This window comes from Dama dama, chromosome 15 (genome assembly GCF_033118175.1).
Source record: "Dama dama isolate Ldn47 chromosome 15, ASM3311817v1, whole genome shotgun sequence".
Lineage (NCBI taxonomy): Eukaryota > Metazoa > Chordata > Mammalia > Artiodactyla > Cervidae > Dama > Dama dama.
Window position 1 is genome coordinate 61,779,778 of NC_083695.1, and position 26,614 is coordinate 61,806,391.

A 26,614-nucleotide genomic window follows, 5' to 3' on the forward strand; every position below is an offset into this window, starting at 1 on the left:
TCAATGCTTTGACATCTTGGAACCTTTCTGACCCTGGACGACTGCCCCTCCAAGGATTAGCAAATTCCTAGAGATAGTAAAGACTAGGGGTATTAGTACTTTTCATATGCAAACTAATCAATCCAGAGCCCACTTCTCTATCAGGCTCTCACACTTAAGGCCTCTATTCCTCTGCCTTAATCACTCCAGGGCCAGTACTAGACAACTAGAGACAATTCCTACATCCAGAGGCCATTGAAATTATTCAACTAGCCAATCCTTGCCTATTTCTTCCAGCACAAACCACAATAAACTACATTTTTCTCGAGTTCCTTTTGCTTCTAACCAACATTGGTACTTCCCCACTGCTATGGTAAGCCATTCCCCACTTCTCTTGGGAACTGTAACAGTCAAATCTTTTCATCAAAAATCATCTCCTGATCAATTGGACTCCTCGTTCCTGAACAACAATAAAATTTATATTTTAAAATCCCACAATCTGGTGAGTCCAGCAAGCTATGGCTTTTCACTGTCCAGGACATCAGGGTTAAAAATGGGTCTTAGAAAGTCCAAGAGGTCATGCTGGTCTCCCACTGACAAGACGTCAGTGTGTTCCAGATCTCAACTAAGATGGCAAAGAGTCCTGGAGGCAGAGCCCAGCTGAGCCAGGAAGCCCCACACCTGGGCTTCTAAGAGGGCAATGCTCAGTGCTTTCAGCTCACAGATCCAGGCACCTCCTGGGGGCAAGTCCAACCTGTGAAAACCTGGGATCTGGCATCAGACATTCTGGGGACCCATAGCTATCATGTGAAAATGCTGCATTCAGATGATACACTGATATAATCCAGTGATTTATCTGGAGGAGAGTAGGAAAGTGAAGTCGCTCAGTTGTGTCCAACTCTTTGCGACCCCATGGACAGCATAGCCTACCAGGCTCCGCCGTCCATGGGATTTTCCAGGCAAGAATACTGGAGTGGGCTGCCATTTCCTTCTCCAGGGGATCTTCCCAACCCAGGGATCGAACCCAGGTCTCCTGCATTATAGACAGACGTTTTACCATCTGAGACACCAGGGAAGCCCAGGAGAGTAGGAAAGTTCCTGTCATCTCTTTTGCTGTAAAAAAGAGACACCCCCCCTCCCCCACAAAACACTATGCCAATTTTATGTAGGCATTTCATAACTTCTCAGATCACCTAATTTATGAAGGAATAACTTGTAATAGAATAACCTTTGTTCCTTCTCCATCACTGGTTTCCTGTGGCCTCATCACTGGATTCTTCCCATCCTTGAGAACTCCCCTTCATTGTACCCGCCATCCATAGTGGCCAAAGTGCCCCAATTGACCTCTTCTCTTCTAGTCTTCCCCTAAGCCTCCTATTGATGCCCCAATCTTGGCTCCTCCATCAGCCTCCTTCTCCTTTCCTACACCCTGGCTCATTTGAAGTTCCCTAAGACCTCAAGGCTTAGCTTTCAGAAAGGCTTTGGAACTAGGGTCAGGCCCAACACTCAAGTTTTAGGGGCCTGGGCAGCTTCAAGGACTGTGTTGGGGAGAGAAAAAAATTTCCTTCCACCCTTTCTAGGTTCTTCTGGCTGGTCTAAGAATTGCCACAAGATAGAATAACAGGAGAACATAAAATTCCATCACACATATATGAGGGCCTCCACACACAAAAAAATGAGACCAAGGACATGTTAGGCAATTGAGGTCTATATGCCATAGTGAAGAGAAAATCAGAGTGGAGTTGGTATCATTAAGAGCTCTCTACAACCGAGCAGGGAGCTACTGCAGTTCGACCTGTGCACAGGTCTCGGTCTGGGAGGAATCTGAACTTTTGACCACTTATTATCCCAACGAAAGTATCCAGAATGTCTCCCAGAAACTCAAGATACCTATGAGACCCTTATCCTAAAATAACTGTGACAGTCTATTTACTTATCTGACCCCTACCGTTAAACGACTTGTGATTACTGAAGGATAGATATTTTCTGAATTGTAATTCTCACCAGGCAAATTTAACAGCCTCGTGGCTTTTTGTCTTTTTAAGCCCCATGCTCATTCTCTTCCCGACTCTTTTTTTGTGATAGGGAAGAACAAATCTGACTCTATATTGGATCTGTGAAATCCAATATAGATCTCTTTTACTTTAACCTTTTACTTTTACTTTACCTTTCTATTCTATTGTTTTTGCTACAAGTCAGTCACTAAAGGGATGTTGCCTATAGCTTAAAGTATACATAAATGCTCCATCTACAAGAATCCTGCCCCCCATGCCTGAGTTTAAGTTAAATAAAATACTTTCATTTAGTTTACAGAAAACATCCTAACCAGGCCTGTGTGGATGGCTGAAAGAAAGAAGAATTTAACACATCCTTTCCTGAGTCTGGCTGGAAACATTTCCAGCAACTTATTGCCTTTTTACTTTACCTCCTGTCTTCCACTCTTTGTTCCATAAAAGAAGCTAGCATCCAAACCTGGGCATCCAAACTGACATCCCAGAAGACCGTCTAGTTTTGCCATCTTCTCGGTCTGTTGCTTTTCTTGATAACGTCGCTATTCCTCACCCTACTAGCTAGTCTCTCAGTTGACTGGCGTGTTGTTGGGCCAGCAGTACAAGCTTGGACTCACTCGGTAACATTTGGGGGGTTACCTGGATCTGTGTTTCCTGAATTGCAATCCTTCAGACCCTAAATAAACTCTTTTCTTATTTGCAGCCTCCTGCATTAGTTTTTGATTGACACCATCTGAAAGAAGCAGTGGGTAAGATTTGGGGACTTCAAAGGTGAGGAAGGCAATTAACATAGAGCTGGAAAAACAAATGTTTGGTAAACAAAGGACTGCTCTGCCATGCAGAGAATGGATACAGGGAGAATTTTTTTCTGTAAGTCCTCCAAGATTTCCCACCAGACCTGGCCCACATTCTTTGCAGATATCTCTAATGATAGTACTCTTCCTAGACCAACTTTATCTAAATTAATTTAGACAGCTAACAGGGAGGTACAAGAATGGACTTCTTGAGCTTTCTGTTGCTTAAAAATAACCAGCCTAAAATAATCCTCACACTAAAGAGACACATATCGGGGTGGCAGATTTTGCTCTCCTGCAATATTAACAGTGACATGGGTTTTTAATGGGCCCGAGAACTGAGTCAACATTTAAACAAGGAGAAAACATGTCCCAGGGTCCAAACAGGGACACACAAATGACGTTTCAGAGCATCCCAACTCTGATACTCATCTCTTCCATAAAGACTGAGATAGCTCATCAATAGAATGGGCATACCACCTCTATGATCTTCCTTGGCAGACTTGAGGAGAATGGACCAGGCTGTGTCTTACAGTTTCAACAATGATACATGATTAAAGCTGAACTCAAGAGAGTTTCATCTCCTGCAGTGAAGAATTTCTCATTGAATGATTTATGCAAAGTTTTGGGAGTAGGGGTGGTTTGACGCTGATTTAAAGGATCCTTGCTAACTCAAGGGTCACAGTAGAGAGGACAATTTGGAGAGGGAGGTTGGCCAAGGGCTTGGTTGGACTGGAGAACCCAAGGAACACAAAGGAATCACATGGTGACTAATTTATTTCTTCCTTCAGCATTTCCTTTTTCTCAAATCCAGACCCTATTGCATCTCAATAGTCTCAAAGTGGCCAAATGCCTTCTTCCAAAGAGCAGTGGCTTGCCACCTGCTGGTTTGTACTAACATAAACTATGCAGCCAGTTTCTTGTTTAAAGCCTCTCTGTAGGGTTCAGCTTAAGAAAGGAGGAATTAATTAACTGAATTAGCTGACTTTCTGCTCCAAGTACTGTTAAAGGGAACTAATCTTGAAGGGGTCTGTAAACAGTTCATTTACACATTTTTTTTTTCCTATTGCGCAGCTTGTAGGATTTTACTTCTCTGATTAGAGACTGAACCCAAACCCTCAGCAGTGAAAGCAGAGTCTTAATCACTGAACAACCAGGAAATTTCTAATTTTTGTCATCTTAAAGGATTCAGTGAGCTTTTAAAATCCAAAGGCCTTAGTTTAGTACAGTTTGCCCTGAGTGAAATGTTAAACATTGACACCAATGCACAGCTCCTCCCCTGCTTATTATAAACATTCAACCAACCACACTCATTATTCTTTTAGGGACATTAAATGACTAAATGCCAAGTCTTATTTTCACATTTCTGTTTTCATTTTGCTAATTATCTCTTCATAGCTTTTGTAACTAGCCTTTATCAACCAGTGGGCAATGAAGCAGATTTTAAAAAGAACTTTTGTTTCTACAAATCGTTGGACTGGAGTCCACTCAGTGGCCTTGGCAAAGGAATGGCGGTGGGAGAGACAGTGACTGGGGAGCCTGGGATTAACAAAACCTGGTAAACAGAGCGGTGCTCATGGAACTCAGATGTTATCTGTTCAAGACCCAGCTGGGTGGGATAATATAGCCAGATGATTTTTAGTTCAAACCAGGGCACATATGAGAGTAAAGGGGACTGCTAGCTGCATGGGATGTCAGGACAAAAGAACTGAGACAGTCTTAGGAAAATCAGGATGCATAGTCACCATGCTGTTATCTGAAAAACAGTGCTTGTCTCTTGGTGAGTGTGGAACCAAGGCACAATCAAGTCAAAGAGCCAGAGAAGGGAGGACTGGGTACTTGGCAGCAAGTAAGGAGAGCACTGGAAATCTTTCCCAAATGAGTGGCTTCCTGAATAGCAAAACTGGGGAAGCTTCAAGCTAAGAGTACGTCATATTAATAAAGGGACAGAGTCCAAACTTTCAGTTCAGTTCAGTTCAGTCGCTCAGTCGTGTCTGACTCTTTGCGACCCCATGGACTGCAGCACTCCGGGCTTCCTTGTCCATCACCAGCTCCCGGAGCTTGCTGAAACTCATGTCCATCAAGTCAGTGATGCCATCCAACCATCTCATCCTCTGTCACCCCCTTCTCCTCCCACCTTCAATCCTTTCCAGCATCAGGGTCTTTTCAAATGAGTCAGTTCTTCACATCAGGTGGTCAAAGGATTGGAGTTTCAGCTTTAGCATCAGTTCAGTTCAGCTCAGTCGCTCAGTTGTGTCTGACTCTTTGCAACCCCATGGACCGCAGCATGCCATGCCTTCCTGTCCATCACCAGCTCTCGGAGTTTACTCAAACTCATGTCCTTTGAGTCAATGATGCCATCCAACCATCTAATCCTCTGTCGTCCCCTTCTCCTCCTGCCCCCAATCCCTCCCAGCATCAGGGTCTTTTCCAATGAGTCAACTCTTCGAATGAGGCAGCCAAAGTATTGGAGTTTCAGCTTCAGCATCAGTCCTTCCAATGAACACCCAGGACTGATCTCCTTTAGGATGGACTGGTTGGATCTCCTTGCAGTCCAAGGGACTCTCAAGAGTCTTCTCCAACACCACAGTTCAAAAGCATCAATTTTTCGGCGCTCAGCTATCTTCATAGTCGAACTCTCACATCCATACATGACCACTGGAAAAACCATAGCCTTGACCAGACGGACCTTTGTTGGCAATGTAATGTCTCTGCTTTTTAATATGCCATCTAGGTTGGTCATAACTTTCCTTCCAAGGAGTAAGCATCTTTTAATTTCATGGCTGCAGTCACCATCTGCAGTGATTTTGGAGCCCAAAAAAATAAAGTCTGACACTGTTTCCACTGTCTCCTTATTTCCCATGAAGTGATGGGACCAGATGCCATGATCTGCCGGGATCCAGCCTCGGCAGGATCCAGGGGGTACCCTCGGGATGAATGGCATCGGTGAGAGAAGACACGTGAGACCAGCCTTGATATGGCCAAGTCTCAGGATGGACGGCGAGGGAGAGGGAGAGGGAAAGGGAGAGGGAGAGGGAGAGGGAGAGACCAGATGGGGGATGCAGCAGAGTCTGGCAGGGTCTGGCAATGCTTTATTTTTTACCATGGCTTTTATACCCTAAATTAGTACATTTCTAAGGGGAAGATAGTTTAACATTACATCAGCTTGTTCTTCACGAAACCAGGGTGTTTTCTGCATACTTCTTTGTTTATGAGGGTCTTGTACATTATCTTCTGGCCTTGGGGCCTATTAACATTTTATGCAAGTCAGGTGAATGTAAACCTATTTTCTGTTTCTCTGGTGACCTTAACTGAAAGGTAGCAGTCTCATAGGGCAACAGTACAGAGTAGAAGCATAACCTTGTTAACACAAAAATTAATCCTTCTGCAGAAGTTGTTAGTTGCGTTTATCTAAGAAGTTTACCCCACACAGACTGTGCGGCTTCAGTGAGGTAGCCTCTGCCTAGCACACCTGGCTAACAGTTAACAACCGTCTCATTGTTACCACACTAGGGCTAAGCTCTTATTTTTCTAGATCTATAACTATATTAACAATGGTTTCCATTGCACAACCTTAGCACATTAAGAGTAAAAACACAGCAAGCAAAACACAGCAAGCAAACATCAACCCAATAACCACCTATAGAATAATTTTTCTTATGTTTTCTAATAGGACTCCTTCACCCACCAAAAAGGCTCTATGTCTATTAGGGCCTTTATATGATCAGGTTCTTTATGCTGTTTTATGATTAGGGTATTATGAGCAGTCATGCATATTAGTACCAAGGACATAAATGCATTTGCCAAACAAACTAAAATACCAGCAAAGAAGTTTAAATTAAAACACTCCTTTCACCCTAGATAATCTCATAAAATACCACCACCTGGGAAACTTATTGATTAAAGTTCTAAATTGATTCTTATTTGGAAAGAGATCAGGGAAGGCCTTCTGCCTGTGTCACAGAAATTAGGGAGTAGTCTATTGAAGCAAGCATCAGAAAGACAGATATCATCTTTAAGGTGAGCGCCGGGGGCAGCTTTTCAGAATCCCTGAAAACCTGATCTGCCTTGCTTGTCAGGTTTTCTCCTCATGACCTTGTCATGGGTGGGATCTCATGTGCCGGCTCCCAGCAATGATCTTAGTTTTCTGAATGTTAAGCTTTAAGCCAACTTTTTCACTCTCCTCTTTCATCAAGAGGCTTTTTAGTTCCTCTTCACTTTCTGCCATAAGGGTGGTGTTATCTGCATATCTGAGGTTATTGATACTTCTCCTGGCAATCTTGATTTCAGCTTGTGCTTCTTCCAGCCCAGCGTTTCTCATGATGTACTCTGCATATAAGTTAAATAAGCAGGGTGACGGTATACAGCCTTGATGTACTCCTTTTCCTATTTGGAACCAGTCTGTTGTTCCATGTCCAGTTCTAACTGTTGCTTCCTGACCTGCATACAGGTTTCTCAAGAGGCAGGTCAGGAGGTCTGGTATTCCCATCTCTTTCAGAATTTTCCACAGTTTATTGTGATCCACACAGTCAAAGGCTTTGGCATAGTCAATAAAGCAGAAATAGATGTTTTTCTGGAACTCTCTTGCTTTTTCGATGATCCAGCGGATATTGGCAATTTGATCTCTGGCTCTTCTGCCTTTTCTAAAACCAGTTTGAACATCTGGAAGTTCTCAGTTCACTTATTGCTGAAGCCTGGCTTAGAGAATTTTGAGCATTATTTTACTAGCGTGTGAGATGAGTGCAATTGTATGGTAGTTTGAGCATTCTTTGGGATTGCCTTGCTTTGGGACTGGAATGAAAACTGACCTTTTCCAGTCCTGTGGCCACTGCTGAGTTTTCCAAATTTGCTGGCGTATTAAGTGCAGCACTTTAACAGCATCATCTTTCAGGATTTGAAATAGCTCAACTGGAATTCCATCACCTCCACTAGCTTTGTTCGTAGTGATGCTTTCTAAGGCCCACTTGACTTCACATTCCAGGATGCCTAGTTTAGGCCAAAAATGGCTTCTCTTATGTCATGAAAGATGGGCACAATAAAGGATAAAAATGTAGAGACCTAGTAGATGCTGAAGAGATCAAGAAGAGATGGAAAGAATGTATGCAAGAACTGTATAAAAAAGATCTTAATGAACTGGATTACTATGATGATATAGTTAGTCACTCAGAGCCAGAGATTCTGGAGTGTGAAGTCAAGCAGGACTTAAGAAGCACCACCATTAATAAAGCTAGTGGATGCAATGAAATTCCAGCAGAACTATCAAATCCCTAAGAGGGGGACGCCATCAAAGTTTTGCATTCATCATGTCAGCAAATCTGGAAGACCCAGCAGTGGCCACAGGACTGGAAAAGGTCAATCTTCATCCCAATTCCCAAGAAGGGTAGTACCAAAGAATGTGCTAACCATCAGACAATTGCCAAATGGGACTCATTTCCCAAATTGGACTCAATGGACTCAGTTGACAAATGGGACTCATTTCCCATGCTAGTAAGGTCATGCTTAAAATCTTGCATGCTAGGCTTCGGCATTATGTGAACCAAGAACTTCCAGATGTCCCAGTTGGGTTTAGAAAAGGAAGAGGAACTAGAGATCAAGTTGCCAATATTCTCTGGGTTATAGAGAAAGCAAGGGAATTTCAGAAAAACATCTATCTCTGTTTCATCAGCTACGCTAAAGCCTTTGATTGTGTGGATCATGACAAACTATGGAAAGCTCTTAGAGAGATGGGAATACCAGACTACCTTACCTGTCTCCTGAGAAACCTGTATGCGGGTCAAGAAGCAACAGTTGGAACCCTGTAAGGAACAACTGATTCGTTCAAGATTGAGAAAGTGCCAGGGTCCAGCTTCGGCAGGATCCAGGGGTACCCTCAGGATGAATGGCGTCGGCGAGAGAAGATAGGTGAGACCAGCCTTGACAGGGCGAAGTCTGCGAGGGAGAGAGAGAGAGAGAGAGAGACCAGATGGGGGGATGCAGCAGAGTCTGGCAAATCTTTATTTTTTACCATAGCTTTTATATTCGAAGTTAGTACATTTTTAAGGGGAAGATAGTTTAATATTACATCAGCTTGTCCTACACGAAACCAGGGTGTTTTCTGCATACTTCTTTGTACATTATCTTCTGGCCTTGGGGCCTATTGACATTTTATGACCTAGGTGAATGCAAAGCTGTTTTCAGTAATTTATTCTTTAATGAACACAAGGTCAGTCCTTTTGCAGAAGTTATCAGTTAAATTTATCTAAAAGGTTTACCACACAAAGACTCTGCAGCTCCGGTGAGGCAGCCCCTGTTTAGCATTCCTGGTTAAAATTAACAATTCTAAACTCTTATTTTTCTAAATCTTTAACTATAACCACTTTTAGAATAAATTTTTATGTTCTCTAATAGGGCTTCCTCACCTCCCAAAGGGCTCTGTACCTATTAGGGCCTTTTGTGTGATCAGGTTCTTTATGCTGTTTACGATTAAGGTGTTGTGAACAGTCATGGGCACTAGTACGCATTTGCCAAGCAGGCTAGAATGCCAGCAAAGGAGTCTAAATTGAAACACTCCTTTCATCCTGGATAATCTTATAGGATACCACCGTCTGGGGGACAAACTGATTAAAGTTCTAAGTTGATTCTGTTTGGAGAGAGATCGGGGAAGGCCTTCTGCCTGTGTCACATAAATTAGAGAGTAGTCTAATACAGCAAGCATCAGAAAGACAGAGATCATCTTTAAGGTGAGGGCCGGGGCAGCTTTTCGAAATCCCTGAAGTCCTGATCTGCCTTGCCTGTCAGGTCTTCTCCTCATGACCTTGTCATGGGTGGGATCTCGTGTGCTGGCTCCCGGCAAGAAAGAAGTATGACAGGGCTGTCTGCTGTCACCCTGTTTGTTTATATGCGGAGCACATCATGAGAAATGTGCTGGATGAGTTACAATCTGGAATTAACATAGGTGGGAGAAACATCAACTGCAGATATACAGATGACACCACTCTAACAGCAGAAAGCAAAGAGGATCTAAAGAGCCTCTAGATGAGGGTGAAGAAAGAGAGTGAAAGAGCCGGCTCAAGATTAAATATTAAAAAAACGAAGGTCACAGCATCCAGCTCCATTACTCGATGGTAAATAGAAAGGGAAAAGGTGGAAGTAGTGACAGATTTCCTCTTTTTGGGCTCCAATTTTAGCATATGTGCTGCCGAAGTGAGCACCTCTTCTTGGGCTCCAAAATCACTGCAGATGGTGACTGCAGCCATGAAACCAGAAGATGATTGCTTCCTGGTAGGAAAGTGATGACAAACCTAGACAGTGTGTTGAAAAGTAGAGACATCACTCTGCTGACAAAGGTCTGTAGAGTCAAGGCTATTGTCTTCCCTGGTGGCTCAGATGGTAAAGAATCTGCCTGTATTGTGGGAGACCTGGGTTCAATCCCTGGGTTGGGAAGATCCCCTGGAGGAGGGCACTCCAGCAACCCACTCCAGCATTCTTGCCTGGAGAATCCCCATGGATAGAGGAGCTTGGCCAGCTACAGTCCATGGGGTCGCAAAGAGACAGACACAACTGAGCAACTAAGCACAAACAGTCTTCCCAGTGGTCATGTACGGTTGTGAGAGCTGGACCATAAAGAGGGCAGAACGCCAAAGAAGTGATACCTTCGAACTGAGGTGCCAGAGAAGACTCCTGAGGGTAACTTGAACAGCAAGGAGACCAAACCAGTCAGTCTTAAGGGAGATCAACCCTGAATATTCCCTGGACAGACTGATGCTGAAGCTGAAGCTCCAGTATTTTGGTCCTCTAATGCAAACAGACGGCTCATTGGAAAAGTCCCTGATGCAGGGAAAGATTGAGGGCAGAAGGAGAAGAGGACGCCAGAAGATGAGATGGCTGGATGGCATCACTGATGCAATGGACATGAACTTGGGCAAACTCCATGAGATGGTGAGGGAGAGGAAGGCCTGGGTGAAGCAGTCCAGGGGATCGCAAAGAGTAGAACACAACTGAGCGACTGAACAACAACATGTCAAGAAAGCCACGCCTGGTTTTCTTTCTGGGAACTCTATACTGTCTGCTGACAGTGCTACTCGTCTCTTTAGCAGCAGCTTTGTGATTGTGGAAAGTCATCTGACATTTCTGAGCCCATTTCTCAACTTAACAATGAGGATAACTTTGTCCTACAGACCTTTCACACGCATTAGTCTTGGAGATACACATTAACAAACTTTAAAATGCGCAAAAACATGATATAAATATGAGGTACTACCATATTTGATAAAGCCAAAACAAGTTTACTGCTTGCTACTGAGGGGCCAAATATACAGACAGCAGCCTGACCATGTATAAAAATAGAACAATTTGTGGCAACCTGCTCAGGAAACCAACTCCTTATCTACAATAAGCAATGTAAGAGGCCAGTCTGCTATAAGGCAGACTCACAAGAAGTCAGCTTGCTTTCTCTAATTAGAATCCAGGAAATTAAAGAATAACCTCTGTCATAATCAGCCCCAAATGGCCAGAACTTGATTTTAATAACTGCAGCTTTCCTAATTTTTATCAAATTAGATAGATTCCAATTTAGGATCTATCAGAGAAAACCAAGTACCTACCCTTACCTAGTCACACAGGACGTTCTGCTTAGGTTTAGGAAGTCTACAGCTCCCTCATGTCAACATCCTTCAACTGGCATATATATGAAGTCTTCCTTTTTTTCCCCCTAAAAAGCCTTGGCACTCCTCTGCCTGTCTTTGAGTCTCTGCCAAAATACAAGTGACAACGGTAGACTCCCTTAATACAGCAAGTTCTGACTAAAGAGCCTTTGTTTTTCTCATGAGGTTGGTCTTTATTTCCACATCTGATATTTGCATATGGGACCTCAGGTCCCAGGATATTGAATGGAACACTCCGTGCTGTCTTGAAATTGTCAACAAAGCCCTAAAGCTGAGGGAAACAGGAAATATTCCCAGAGTATTAGAATTACCCTACAGGACGGATGCTGCAGCTTCTCAAGCAAGGGTATTTGCATTTCCTGTGAGGCATTTGACTCCACAAATTTAGCAGAGCTTAAACCTTCTCAGTAGTACTCTTAGTAGGCAGCTGCCTGCCAGTGAGAGGACCCACAGCCTGAGGGTAAAGGTCAGAAAATGTGACGCTGGAAAACATCATCTAACCTTGGGTGCATGGTCATTCGGAATAGAGATTGCATTTTCCACCCTCCCCTGCACCTAGAAGGGCTACGTTCTAGTGGATATGATGTGCAGCATCTATGCGGTAGAGAGGATTTTATTTTCTCTCTGACGTCCCTCCTCTGCCTTCTCCAGTTCTAGTGGATGCAAAGCAGAGTGGGAAGGAGTAAGAGTAGTTTTTCCTGGAGAAAGAAATGACTCCCTACCCATTAGGTTCTTCTGGCTGGTCAGTTTGAGCAAACTCTGGGAGATAGTGAAGGACAGGGAAGCCTGGCATGCTGCAGTCCATGGGGTTGCAAAGAGTTGGGCACAACTAAATGACGAACAACAAGATTAACAGGAGAAAATCAAACAAGTTTAATAACTTGTATACATGGGAGAGACCCAGAAAAACTGAGTAACTCACTAAAATGGCTGAGACCTTCATCTTCAGCTAAAGACAAAAGGGGATATTGTGGGTAGTGGTTTGGACTTCAAAGGGGAGGAAGGCAATTGACATGAAGATGGAAAAACAAGTGTTCATTTAAAAAAAATGTTTGCTTGAAAAAAAACCTTGTAATTAAAAAAAATGTGCTTGGCCATGCAGAGAGAGTGGGACATAGACAGGAATGTTACCAGACTCTGCTAAGTTCCTCCCTATCTACCACCACAGTTCATACTATAAATATCTCGCACCTAGTTCATACTGTAATGGTCTATAGTAGTGATGGCTACCTCCCTAAGACAGGTCCCTATCTAAATTCTTTGGGCAGTTAGGGGGAAGATCAAAGCATTTGTGTGTGTGTGTGTGTGTGTGTGTGGTTGTTTGTTTGTTTTTGTTTTGTTTTTAGTTGTTTGGGCCTTGATTGTTTTCAGCTCAAAATAATCTGCCTGCCAAAGAGACACACTTTGGGATGGCAAATTTTCCTTCCCTGCAGTAGACGTGTCCCTCTATCCCGTGCAAGCCCGCTTGGTCATTCAAGCTGGGGAGGAGGGACAGAGCATTGAGTTGATGTGAAACTGAAGCTTCTTATTGGGCTGGACTCAGCTTGGCTTTTTAATACCTAAGTGTGATTAGGAAGCTTTGGGATCCACCCAAGGTGTAATTAAGGAACAGAAAATAGGTGCTTAATGAATATTTTAGTTCACTGGTCCAGATTCTCATATGCTCCATTTTCTTAAAATAGGACACTCTTGTAAGTTGTACAAAATACTTATAGATTGGGGCAGGCGCAAACACCAGAACTAAGGCCAACTTCTACCAAAAAGGGCACAAGTAGCCAAAATACATCATTTTAAACTTCAGTATGCGATAGCTTGCAGGATCCTGGGCTACAAGACTCTTGGTTTCTTCTTTATCATTGAATACACAGATTACAGTAGTCAAATAAATGGCTGATGGACCAATGAATGCATGATCCTGTATGACAACTATTTTCTTAATCTTTTCATTAAGTAGGCAGCTTTTCTCTTCAAACTTCTCCCTATATTTTTTAATGTTTAAAAGGCAATTTCTGTACATACTTCCAGCAAAACAGAAGTCTGGAAATGGAATTACAGATTTCTAAGCACTAATAAGGTAGATTAAAAACTGATTTGTTTTACACAATTTAAATCTTTGAGTTTAAATGTAAAGATGACTTAAGCAATCACTCATTTTTTTTTTTTTTGTGATAGATGCTGACACCTACTGGCCAAATTTGATATTAAATGCTTGAAATGTTTTCATCCCCCTCAGCCCCTCCTTGGAAACGTCCCCTGTTGAAGGGGGAAGTTTGGTGGAGGAAGTATTAAGCCAAACTTGGGTCCACTCTCCTGCGCACAGTAACGCAAACCTACTGACACCAAGTTGTGAAGGAAAGTGCCCTGCACCAAACAAGGAGTCCAGGGCAGTTGATCTTCAAAACCCTCGAACTCCTCAATTGGTTTCAGGAAAGCGTTTTTAAAAGCCCAGTAAGGGAGGGGAGTCATAGGGTTTGTGATCAGCTCATGGACAGTTCTCTGATTGGCTGGAGGTGACTCCTTAGGCTCAAGTGTGCTCATGGTCATCATTTGGTGGGGTTTTTCCCTTGTGGCTCAGCTGGTAAAGAATTTGCCTGCAATGAGGGAAACCTGGGTTTGATCCCTGGGTTGGGAAGATCCCCTGGAGAAGGGAAAGGCTACCCACTCCAGTATTCTGGCCTAGAGAATTCCATGGACTGCATAGTCCACGGGATCACAAAGAGTGGGACACGACTGAGCGATTTTCACTTTCACTTAGCATCTGTAAAACAATTCAGGATGTGTGCATCAGATACTGTTCTCTAGGTACTTCAGAGGGGAGCTAAAGCATAGGACATGGGGACAGGGGTCTGTCTTGGGAAAACTGCATAGGGTCCTGCTCCCTTACAGAAAGGGAAAAAAACCGTGGCTCCAAAGAGATGGAAGTACAACCACTGGGAAACAGAAACCCAAGAATGGGAAAAGAATGAAGGAACAGAATCTTGGGGTGGCTTCTGAAATGTCATCCGATTGACCCCACAACTCCTGATCCCCTGTCGTAAACCCTTTTTATCCCTGAGTTTTTCACTTGAGGTTCCAAGTGCACAGTTTCATTTTTAAACTAGACTTTGGAAAAGAGCCACCCTCCAAGCCACCAAATAGACATGCCCCTGGATCCTTTTCTGCATATTGCCGTGGCACCTGATCATTAGCATCCACACTATCGCTGAGACGTTCTGGATGCCTACCCTGTGCTACCGTACTAACTGCTTTATAAGTAGACAGACCCTGGAGTTCGGCTAGCAGGAGTCCAGTACTGGTTCTGCTATTTACAAATTCTGTGACTTTAGTCAGGGGACTTAATCTCTCTCTCCTTGTCTCTAAAATGGGGATAACAGTAGAGCCTGTAGCATACAGTGCTTGTGAGGTTTTAAAGGGTTTACATATGTAAAGTGCTCAAAACAGTGCCTGGTATGTCCCAAGTGCTATACAAATGTTAATTATTGTTACTTTGCTTTTTCTTTACAATAACAGTCTGAAATAAATACTGTTATTTTCAAAATTTTTTTGGGGGGGCGTGGCAGTGTAAAGAGGCTCGATGGGGGGGGGATATTTGTATGCATATAGTTGATTCAAACCAGTCAATCTTAAGGGAAAATCAACCCTGAAGAACTGATGCTGAAGCTGGAGCTCCAGTATTTTGGTCTTCTGATTTGAACAACTGACTCACTGGAAAAGTCCCTGGGACTTTTGTCACTGGGAAAGATTAAGGGCAGGGGAAGGGGTCATCAGAGGATGAGATGACTGGATGGCATCACTGATGCAATGGACATGAAGTTGGGCAAACTTCAGGAGATGGTGAGGGACAGGGAGGCCTGGCCTGCTGCAGTCCATGGGGTCATAAAGAATCAGAAAATGACTGGGCGACTGAACAACAACAACACAGCTAATTCACTTTGTTGTACTGCAGAAATTAACACAACATTGTAAAGCAACAATACTCCAATTAAAAAAAAAATAAGAAAATTAGAAAACTGAGGCTTAGTTGTATGAGCTAGAAATGCTTTCAGCCCCTCTCCTACTGATAACCACTAACATCATTCCTTCCCTCCCATCTTCAGGCTTAAGAGTAGTACTGGCTTTCTACTACCAAGAGTCCCTTCTTGATTTTCTTAACCCTGACATGACAAATTATTATATTCCATCTGTTACTTGCCAGAGCCCTGACAAACACCTTATATTTACATAGTCTCCCATAATATTGTTTTATGTATAGCTTCAGTTCAGTTCAGTCACTCAGTCATATCCAACTCTTCGCGACCCATGGTCCATAGCATGCCAGGCCTCCCTGTCCATCACCAACTCCTGGAGTCTACTCAAACTCATCTCCATTGAGTCGGTGATGCCATCCAACCATCTCATCCTCTGTCATCCCCATCTCCTCCTGCCTTCAATCTTTCCCAGCATCAGGGTCTTTTCAAATGAGTCAGCTCTTCATATCAGGTGGCCAAAGTATTAAGAGGTCTTATTCTGTGGAGATTTCAACCTATAGCTTTGTCCCCATACATCCTTATGTTACCCCAGGTGCCCATAATGGTGTGTTCCATCAGCATATGCACAGCAACTTTGCTGTAGAATGAGAATGTCTTAGTTCCATGAGGCATGCAGGAAAGAATTAGAGTTACATGCTTCCTTTACTAGTAGTCCAACCAAACATGGTTGCAACTTTTATGGCTGTATCTGTCCAATCTTGTCCTGCTTAATCTGAGTCCCAGACCTTGTCCTGTCTTCCTAAGGAATCCAGCTTCTCTATGCTATCCTTTATCTTGCATCCTTTGCATCTAAGAATTTTGCCCCAGTATAAATAACTCTTTGTTTCTCTGTCTGGGCTAAATTCCCCTCAGTTCAATTCAGTTCAGTTGCTCAGTCACTTCCGACTCTTTGTGATCCCGTGGACTGTAGCACGCCATGCTTCCCTGTCTTTCACCATTTCCTGGAGTTTGCTCAAACTCATGTCCATTGAGTCAGTGATACCATCCAACCATCTCGTCCTCCATCGTCCCCTTCTCCTCCTGCCTTCAATCTTTCCCAACATCAGGGTTTTTTCCAATGAGTCCCATAGCAGCTCCCATTCTTAGCCATTTCACCTCTTCCTTTTTCCTCCTTACTCTAGTCCAATCTTCTTTCCCTGTTTTCCTGGCTTACATGTGGAACAAGGTACCACTAAAAACCCACTTTACCAGGTCTAGTATCCCTTTGTTTGTCAGTCATTTGCAGACCTTCTCTGGTGGTTCAGTTGTTAAAGAATCCTCCTGCAATGCAGGAGGCCCGGGTTTGATCCTTGAGTTGGGACGATCCCCTGGAGAAGGGCATGGCAACCCACTCCAGTATTCGTGCCTGGAGAATCCCATGGACAGATGGAGTCTGGCAGGATACAGTCCATGGGGTCACAAAGAGTTGGACACAACTGAAGCAAATCAGCACACAGCATATGCATGTAAAAAACTAGCAAAGAGTTTGATGATGTTTTGTAAAAACATTCACTCTATCACTCCATAGTTTGAGCAGAATATGAATAAGGCATATATTCTTGGAGGTTTTGGAGCAAATAACAGTCCAAAGCACTGTTTTCAGACATTCAACTTTATGACTTGATGAAGGATAAATTCATAGCATGTGGTTTCTGGCAAGGCCCTCAGAGGCAAGGAAAAGAAGTCTTGGAGGTTTCACAGCTTGATAATGAACAGTGTCGTTAACAGAAATAGAGAAGTCAGGAGAGAAGAAGCAGCTGCTCAGGATTTTGATTGCAAGTGACAGAAATGAAATTTGAACTTCTATGGACAAAAATGGAAACTTTATTGGTTCATGAAACCAAACTGCAGAAAAAGCAGGTGTGACACGGAGTCTCAACAACATTTGGCAGCAGGAACCAGAAGTTTATCCCATTTTCCATCTGCATCTCTGTTTCTCCTGTCTGGGTTCAGGTCATTTGTGAAGCTGGAATACAACTGCCAGCATTTCCCAGGCTCACATTCTCCCCACTCTCACACCAGAGATGACAGTTTCCATAGAAAAACCCCTGGAACACTCTGATGGATCCGTGGGGTCACATGCCTACTTTAGTCGGAGGGAAGAGGTAGAGCACTCTGCTTAGCAGCACCCACTAAAATCACAAGACTGGTGGGTAGAGCAGTTCCTCAAATCAAAGGGAGGAAACATTTGCAAAAAGAAATGGGAGTACATGCTAGATAAATAAAGCAACTGGTGTTTACCATAGGGGACAGGCAGATAGTGTTGTGTTTGCTTCTTTTGACATTTAAAATTAGGTAAACTAGCATAAACCCCAAGATCACAGAGTCACATAATCTCAGGGTCCCATAAAAGTCATCTGATCCTACATCCTCTCTAATATATTCATCATTTTGGTAATTTTCTGAACAATCGATCTTCCAGCAGGCATTCAAACAATTAATCCGCTCCTTAAGCCCTCTGGCCATTGTAAAATGTTTCTGGTTGTTACAAAGTTGTTCCTTATAGTCAGATGAAAATCTATTACTTTATTGTCTATTACTCCACCTGGGAGTCAATGGCAACTCCTTCCCTTGGTGGTAACCATAATGAATCACTTCTGTTATGCAGGTTTGAAGAGAGTTCTCATTTTCCCTAATGAGCCTTTTATTCCCAGGCTAAGTATCAATTTACTCCAATTATTTCTCATGTGGCATGAAGAGTAAGTCCCTTTGGACCTTTGTTCAGTGAACTCTTTCAACATTCAACAAATGATTAATCATGCACTTGCTTGTGTCAAGCAGTAAACTAGACCTTGAGATTAAGGTGATGAGAAAAGCATTACATTCTTCTTCTAAGGAAGTTTACAATCTAGGAGGAGAGAAAAGTATTGTGTATATAGTCACACAAAAAGTGAACAATAAAAGGTATTATAAAGAAAAACTATTATGTTTCAGTGCTCAGAATCATACAAAATGCTTCATGTATGGTCTTGCCAGTGGTGATAGGGAGTGGATTAAATATATCCACAAATTCTTTGCCGCTGTCTTCAAAAGGTTGCCTTGAGTATGAGCTGAACTTGTGACTTGCTTCTAATGAATAGAAAAAAAGCAGAAATGACAGAATGCCACTCCAGAGATTAGCTCATAAAAGGCATTGTTAGTTTTCTGCTTGCTCTTTTTTTGAATCACTCCCTCTGGGGAAAGCCAGCTTCTATGTCTTGAGAAAACCCCAAAAGCCCTAATGAAAAAACCTATGGTGAGGAACTGAGGCCTGCAGACAACAGCCAAGTGTGCAATTATAGAAGGTTCCTTCCAGCCTCAGACAAGCCTTCAAATGACCACATCCCAGCCAAAAGTTTCATTGCAACCTTGTGAGAGACACTGAACCAGAAACACCCAGCAAACCAGTCCTAAATTGCTGACCCACAGAAACTGAGATAACAAATACTTGCTTTAAGCTGCTACTTCTGGTAGACAGAGTGCCTGAAGAACTATGGACGGAGGTTCGTGACATTATACAGGAGGCAGTGATCAAAACCATCCTCAAGAAGAAGAAATGCAAAAAGGCAAAATGGTTGTCTGAGGAGGCCTTACAAATAGCTGAGAAAAGAAGAGAAGGGAAAAGCAAAGGAGAAAAGGGAAGATATACCCATTTGAATGCAGAGTTCCAGAGAATAGCAAGGAGAGACAAGAAAGCCTTCCTCAGTGATCAGTGCAAAGAAATAGAGGAAAACAATAGAATGGGAGAGACTAGAGATCTCTTCAAGAAAACTAGATACCAAGGGAACATTTCATGCAAAGATGGGCAACAATAAAGTACAGAAATGGTATGGACCTAACAGAAGCAGAAGATGTTAAGAAGTGGCAAGAATACACAGAAGAACTATACAAAAAAGATCTTCATGACCCAGATAATCACGATGGTGTGATCACTCACCTATTGCCAGACATCCTGGAATAAGAAGTCAAGTGGGCCTTAGGAAGCATCACTACGAACAAAGCTAGTGGAGGTGATGGAATTCCAGTTGAGCTATTTCAAATCCTGAAAGATGATGCTGTGAAAGTGCTGCACTCAATATGCCAGCAAATTTGGAAAACTCAGCAGTGGCCACAGGACTGGAAAAGGTCAGTTTTCATTCCAATCCCAAAGAAAGGCAATGCCAAAGAATGTTCAAACTACCATATAATTGCACTCATCTCACACACTAGTAAAATAATGCTCAAAATTCTCCAAGCCAGGCTTCAACAGTATATGAACCGTGAACTTCCAGATGTTCAAACTGGATTTAAGAAAAGGCAGAAGAACCAGACATCAAATTGCCAACATCCATTTGATCATCGAAAAAGCAAGAGAGTTCCAGAAAAACATCTACTTCTGCTTTATTGACCATGCCAAAGCCTTTGACTGTGTGGATAATTCTTCAAGAGATGGAAATACCAGACTACCTGACCTGCCTCTTGAGAAATCTGTATGCAGGTCAGGAAGCAACAGTTAGAATTGGACATGAAACAGCAGAAACGCTGGGCTGGATGAAGCACAAGCTGGAATCAAGATTGTTATGAGAAATATCAATAACCTCAGATATGCAGATGATACCACCCTTACGGTAGAAAGTGAAGAAGAACTAAAGAGCTTCTTGATGAAAGTGAAAGAGGAGAGTGAAAAAGTTGGCTTAAAACTCAGCATTCAAAAAAGTAAGATCATGGCATCTGGTCCCATCACTTCATGGCAAATAGATGGGGAAACAATGGAAACAGTGACAGACTTTATTTTGGGGGGGTTCCAAAATCACTGCAGATGGTGACTGCAGCCATGAAATTAAAAGATGCTTACTCTTTGGAAGAAAAATTATGACCAACCTAGACAACATATTAAAAAGCAGAGACATTACTTTGCCAACAAAGGTCCATCTAGTCAAAGCTATGGTTTTTCCAGTAGTCATGTATGGATATGAGAGTTGGACTATAAAGAAAGCTAGTGCCGAAGAATTGATGCTTTTGAACTGTGGTGTTGGAGAAGATTCTTGAGGATCCCTTGGACTGCAAGGAGATCCAACCAGCCCATCCTAAAGAAGGTCAGTCCTGAGAGTTCATTGGAAGGACTGAAGCTGAAGCTGAAACTCCAATCCTTTGACCACCTGATGTGAAGAACTGACTCATTTGAAAAGACCCTGATGCTGGGAAAGATTGAAGGTGGGAGAAGGGGATGACAGAGGATGAGATGGTTGGATGGCATCACCGACTCAACGGACATGAGTTTGAGTAAACTCTGGAAGCTGGTGTTGGACAGGGAGGCCTGGCGTGCTGCAGTCCATGGGGTCGCAAAGAGTCAGACATGACTGAGTGACTGAACTGAACTGAACTGAACTGAAGCTGCTACCTCTGGAGCATAATTGATTATGCCCCACTACTGACTGTTAATATAATCAAAGTGTAACAACTGTACATCCACCCCATGAAATAAAATTCGTATTTTATGGAAAGACAAGAAAAACTTAAACATAAAAAGTTCTCTGCCCTTTGGCCTCCCCTCTCTTCGCACTGTGCATTATGCATCCACCAAACCTCTCCCATTGGCAGGAATACCTGCTCAGCCATAAGGAGCACCATTCTCCTAGCATAGGGCTTCCCTAGTGGCTCAGATGGTAAAGAATCTGCCTGCAATGTGGGAGACCTGGGTTCGAACCCGGGGCTGGGAAGATCCCATGGAGGAGGGCATGGAAGATCCTCCTTGATCTTGTAAGGGGTCACATGACCTACTAGAATGACACTTAGATCTGGATTATGTAAACTGTCAATAATACATCACTTGATGTACAGCCCTTTGTCTCAAAAAAACTTATACAGCTGTACCTTGACATCTAGCAGGCAAAATAGTTTTCAGAGCTTTCTGAGATGCTCTTCCCAGGTTATAATCTTCAAATGAATAAAACTCTTCATTTATTTCTTAGGTCAACTGATGAATTTTTCATCGATAATCTCACACTGACCATTTTGACTGTCACATTACCCTATTGATTTATGTTGATTTTACGGTCATAGAATATTTCTGTTATATTTTCTCTCATATTCTGCTAACTTAGCACATTATTCTAGCCTGTCAAAATCCTCTGGGAGTTTAATTTTCTTTCAGGATGACAATTATCCCTACTGCTTTGTGCCACTTCATGGAAGGAGCAGGACAATAACATCAAAATCCAAGAACCAGGTAGTAGGCCCAGAGTTGCCACTTGGCACTTGAGTGACAAGGAGAAAATCTCCCAATGTCCTTCAGCCTCAGTTTCTTCATGTGCAAACTGAGTATAGTAATGCTGGTTTCAGGAGTTGGAAGTGGGGAGGGCAAGACAGGGGTAAGAGGTTAAGAGGTACAAGCTACTAGGTATAAAATAAATAGGATATACTGTACAGCACATGGAATACAGCTGATAGTTTTTCTACAAGTGGAGCATAATCTTTAAAAATTGTGAATCAGTATGCTATACATCTGAAACTTGTATAATACTGTAAATCAATTACACCTTAAATGCATACATACATATATATTTAAAGCAAGCTGATTTCATGGGCCTCTGAGGACAAACCTGAGACCTGTTCCTAGATCTAGGACTTATGAGCTAAAATGGACATTTTTCACTGCCAAGCTTTTACTCAAACTTTGTCCCCTTCTTCTGGAAACAGTACTAGAATTTCTGGGGGAAACACCCCTCTTACACTCTCAGTCCATATGGTTTAGCAAGCTTGATACCACCTCCCCAGCCCGAGGAATAGTGTTCAGTTATAATGCAAGGGAAAACTCAATTACAAGTGACTTTCAACTATAGAAATGTTTATAGTATAGTTGTAGAAGGTTTCTACAAACCTAGACAGCGTATTAAAAAGCAGAGACACCAGTTTACCTACAAAGGCGGGTATAGTCAAAGCTATGGTTTTTCCAGTAGTCAGTATGGATGTGAGAGTTGGACTATAAAGAAGGCTGAGTGACGAAGAATTGATGCTTTCCAACTGTGGTGTTGGAGAAGACTCTTGAGTCCTTTGGACTGCAAGGAGATCAAACCAGTCAATCCTAAAGGAAATCAACCCTGAATATTCATTGGAAGGACTAATGCTGAAATTGAAGCTCCAATTCTTTGGCCACCTGATGTGAAGAGCCGACTCATTGGAAAAAACCCTGATGCAGGGAAAGACTGAAGGCAGGAGGAGAAGGGGACGACAGAGGATGAGATGGTTGGATTCAATGATTCACTGATTCCACTGATTTCACTGATTCCACTGATTCAATAGACATGAGTTAGAGCAAGCTCCAGGAGATGCTGAAGGACAGGGAAGCCTGGCATGCTGCAGTCCATGGGGTCGCAAAGAGTTGGGACACGACTGAGCTACTGAACAACAAAAGAAGGTTTCTGATTAGTTGAACAATGCCAGACTCTAGGCCTGCATCTCTGAGATTCTCTTGGCCTTCTCCTCATTGTCATGCTCCAGCCTTTTTATCATCACAAATTAATGTTAAAGTAGGAAGTTGCTGGGTGGGGTGTGGTTTATACACAAAGGAAGACTAGTTTCTCATTTAATCAGGGAAGAAGATTGTTATGACTTTGTTAAATTGATATTTATTAAGTAGACTCCTGGAATGCTGGACAAAAGAGCACAAGAGGAATTGAAATAGAGGTCAATTTCATATATAAATAAGTAGAGGTTTATTCCCTCCACAAGTACTGAAGGAAGTACACTGCACTCTTTGATGCACCACACAGGGAAGTTAAGGCAGGGTGCCAGCAGAAAGAGAGACAGGGCCTGGGGTATATGCATTTATCAGGCTCTGTGGGTGGAGTGCTATGGAGTACTCAGGCTAAGGCTGAAATGGTCCATTCAAAAGAGCAGGGCTTATTTTTAAAATGGGTAATCAACAAGGGCCTACTGTATAGCATACGGAACTCTGCTCAATGTTATGTGGCAGCCTGGATGGGAAGGGAGTTTGGGAGAGAATATCGGATACATGTATATGTATGACTGAGTCCTTTTGCTATTCACCTGAAACTATCACACAATACTGTTAATTGACTATACCCCAATACAAAACAAAAAGTAAAAAATAAAAAGATCAGGGATTTGGAAAGTACCAACAGGGGTCTTATCTAAGAGGGGAGCGGCACAGTGGGAAGACCCTGCAAGGTAGGAGGGACTATTTATCACAGAGGCTATTGGGGAAGTCATATCAGTTACTGACATTTACTTATGACTCTGCAGGCTATTTATGATTTAGACTATGAGCTTGCATGACGGGGCTAGTGATAGTTTAAATCTCCCACAGGTCACTTTGCCAAACAAAGGAGATGCTGAGGCAGCAGCACCATGGAGTAGCTAAACTCTCAGTAAAAATTTTCCCTGGAAGTCTGAAAGATCACCTCAATGGCCAGACTCAATCACATGAACATCCTTAGCTGTAAGAGAAGCAGAGAAATTGAGTATTTGGCTTTTTCAGACTCTCACTAAATGGAGAAGGGGCCTGGGAAATGCTACTGGGTAGGCAGTTAGTCAACAACATATGCCATAGGTAAGCACATGACCCAGACAAACCAACCAGCACAGTCCATCCTCCCAGTCACAGGACAGGTGCTTGGATGTTGGGACACACGATTCTCCATGGATCTTGCAAGTCAGAAATACTGTGGCTATCTTGCCACCAGCATCAAGGAGTCTGCCTGAGACTGGGGCCAACACAGAGGGAACAGAGGTGAGAGGCAAAGAGAAGCATATTCATGTTGACCTCATCTGAGTGCTTTGTTACCGGCATTCCTGAGTTAGCCACGCTTCTCGGACCTGATGTAAATGTGAGCCAGTAAATCCCAAGCCCAACGTGTTACTTTAGTAACCGCAGTGAACTGTGTTTCCCAGTATTCATACCTTGTATGGTCTCTCACCTTGAATCTGTGCCAGCCTTCTGCCTTACTTTAACCAATAAATTATGGTAAAAGTGACATTGTGTAAGTTCTGGTCCTAAAGCCTTGAGATTACAGCTATTACACTCTTGGAAACCGGCCACTGTAAAACAAGTACACCCTGTGCTGTGAAGAAGCCTAAGCTAATCACGAGGAAGAGCTATATGGAATAGAACTGAGGAGCCTAGCTGTATTAATTAGCCAGGGTTCTCCAGAGAAACAGAGCTAATAGGATCAACAAATATATATAGATTTAAAAAGCATTTATTTACCTGTTTATTTGGCTGTGTCATGTCTTAGTTGTGGCATGTGGGATCTAGTTCCCTAACTGGGGATCAAACCCAGTGTCCCTGCACTGGGAGCATGGAGTCCTATCTCTGGACCACGAGGGACGTCCCTATAGATTTATTATAAGGGTTTAGCTCACATGAGTGTGGAGGCTCAGAAGTCCCATGATTTGCCATCTATAAGCTGGAGGCCCAGGAAAGCTGATGTTTTGTTCCAGCTCAAGACCAAAGGCTTGAGAACAAACAAAGCCAATGTCATAAGTTCCAGCTAGAGTCTAGTGCCCCAAGAACCAGGAGTGTCAATATCCAAGGAGAGCAGACGGATGTCACAATTCAAACATAAAGAGCAAACTTACCTTTCCTCTGCCTTTTGTTCTATTCAGGCCTTCAGGGGATTGCATGAAGCCCACACACACTGGTGAGGTTGATCTTTACTCAGTCAACCAATTCGAATGCTAATCTCTTCCAGACACTCCCCTCACAGACACACCCAGAAATAATATTTTACCAGTTATCTGAGAGTATGCCTTAGCCCAGTCATGTTGTCATAGAAAATTAACCGTCCTTCTAGCTGAGAGCAAGAACTGAGGCTTCCAACTGACAGTCAGCACAGACTCACGGACCATGTGAAAGAGCCATTGTGGAACTGGATATTCCACCCCCAACTGATAAGCTTTCCCCCTGAGCCCTGTCCACACTGCGAATAAATAAAATGGTTGTTGTTTTAAGTTACTAAGTTGTGGAGTAGTATATGACATAGCACTAGACAATTGACACTTGATATATGCTTTTCTTCTACTCATTGAGTTATTTTTAGGATTAAATGAAATATCATATATAAAAGTACCTATTAATGCTAAAGATTCTTACCAACTCCCAGTGACCACTGCTTTCCCACCTGCCTTGCAGAAATCTGGGAACACCACCTCCAGCATAGCCTTGATTTTGAAACTTTGCAAATCATCAAAAATAAAAATAAGGTTAACTTAACTAGTAAATTCTTATTGACTCTCAGTGATCACTGCTTTCCTAAGTGGGTAAAGGATTCATTAAGTGGAGCTTTGCCACGGATAAAGAAAGGCACAGAAAGCCATTTGAAACCCAGTTTTGTCCATTCCTACATTTGTTTCTTATTTATTTCTCTTCCCTTCTTTCTCCTATCCCACTCCTCCTCTACCTGCCATCTCCAGATTAGACAAAGTTTCTCTGACCTTGGCTTGGGAGTAGACTGGTTCTACTTGGCTCTAAGAGAGGAACATTTACCAGTGCTTCTCCCATGGGCTGCCTGGGCATGGAGGAGGTTCCCTTCCAGGACCGAGATCCTGGATAGGTTTTGAAGTTTTAAATGTGAAGGGGACCTAAATGGCCTCTCTTCAGTAAAGTCCCAATGGGACAAAACAGTAGACACTGTAAATAAGATTGGGGTTCTGAGCTGAGGAGAGGACGGGAGGCAAGACCTCAGACTAAAAATGGCTGTAGTGGTGTGGGCAAGTGGGCCCAAGAAATGTTTCCTGAGGACCTCAGCACCCATGTATGTATGGGGACAGAAGCAATTTCCCTAAATTCAATGCAGGCATAGTAAAGGGCAGCAACAATGCTATGGGGTTCATGGGCCTGGTATGATGTTGGAAACCAGGAGCTTAGTGCTCCTGAGAAGGCACCCAGAGAGCCAAGGTGGGGATGATGACTAGGACTTTTGTGGATTAACAACTAAAGACCAGGTGAAAATGAGGACTTCCTAGCACATGCCAGCAAACAAAAACCAGGCATTTGACTTGGCCCCATCCCCACCATTCTCTCCAGTAGTTAAACACTCAATACCAGTGTTCGGTGTAACACTGGGAAAGTGGTCTGGCAATCACTCAAATCCAGACAAGGGCTTATAACAGAAATCAAGTTCATTCGTGGAAAGCTAAGTGTTCATATCTTGCATACCTGAGTTTGTTAATCAAACATATTCTCCAGGATTCTGGTAAAATAG

At 42.9% G+C, this 26,614-nt stretch overlaps 1 long non-coding RNA gene across 2 annotated transcripts; it reads right to left on the reverse strand.

The window, feature by feature from the left end:
* LOC133070260 (uncharacterized) lies at positions 1 to 25,087 on the reverse strand. 2 transcript variants are annotated; one of them, XR_009696111.1, is made up of 3 exons: positions 24,990 to 25,087; positions 8,529 to 8,710; positions 1 to 7,476 (listed from the first exon to the last, which is right to left on the reverse strand). It is a non-coding gene; the product is annotated as an uncharacterized LOC133070260 (long non-coding RNA). The 2 variants fall into 2 exon arrangements; XR_009696112.1 differs by having other exon boundaries at positions 1 to 7,480.
* Between the last annotated feature and the right edge of the window lie 1,527 nt (positions 25,088 to 26,614).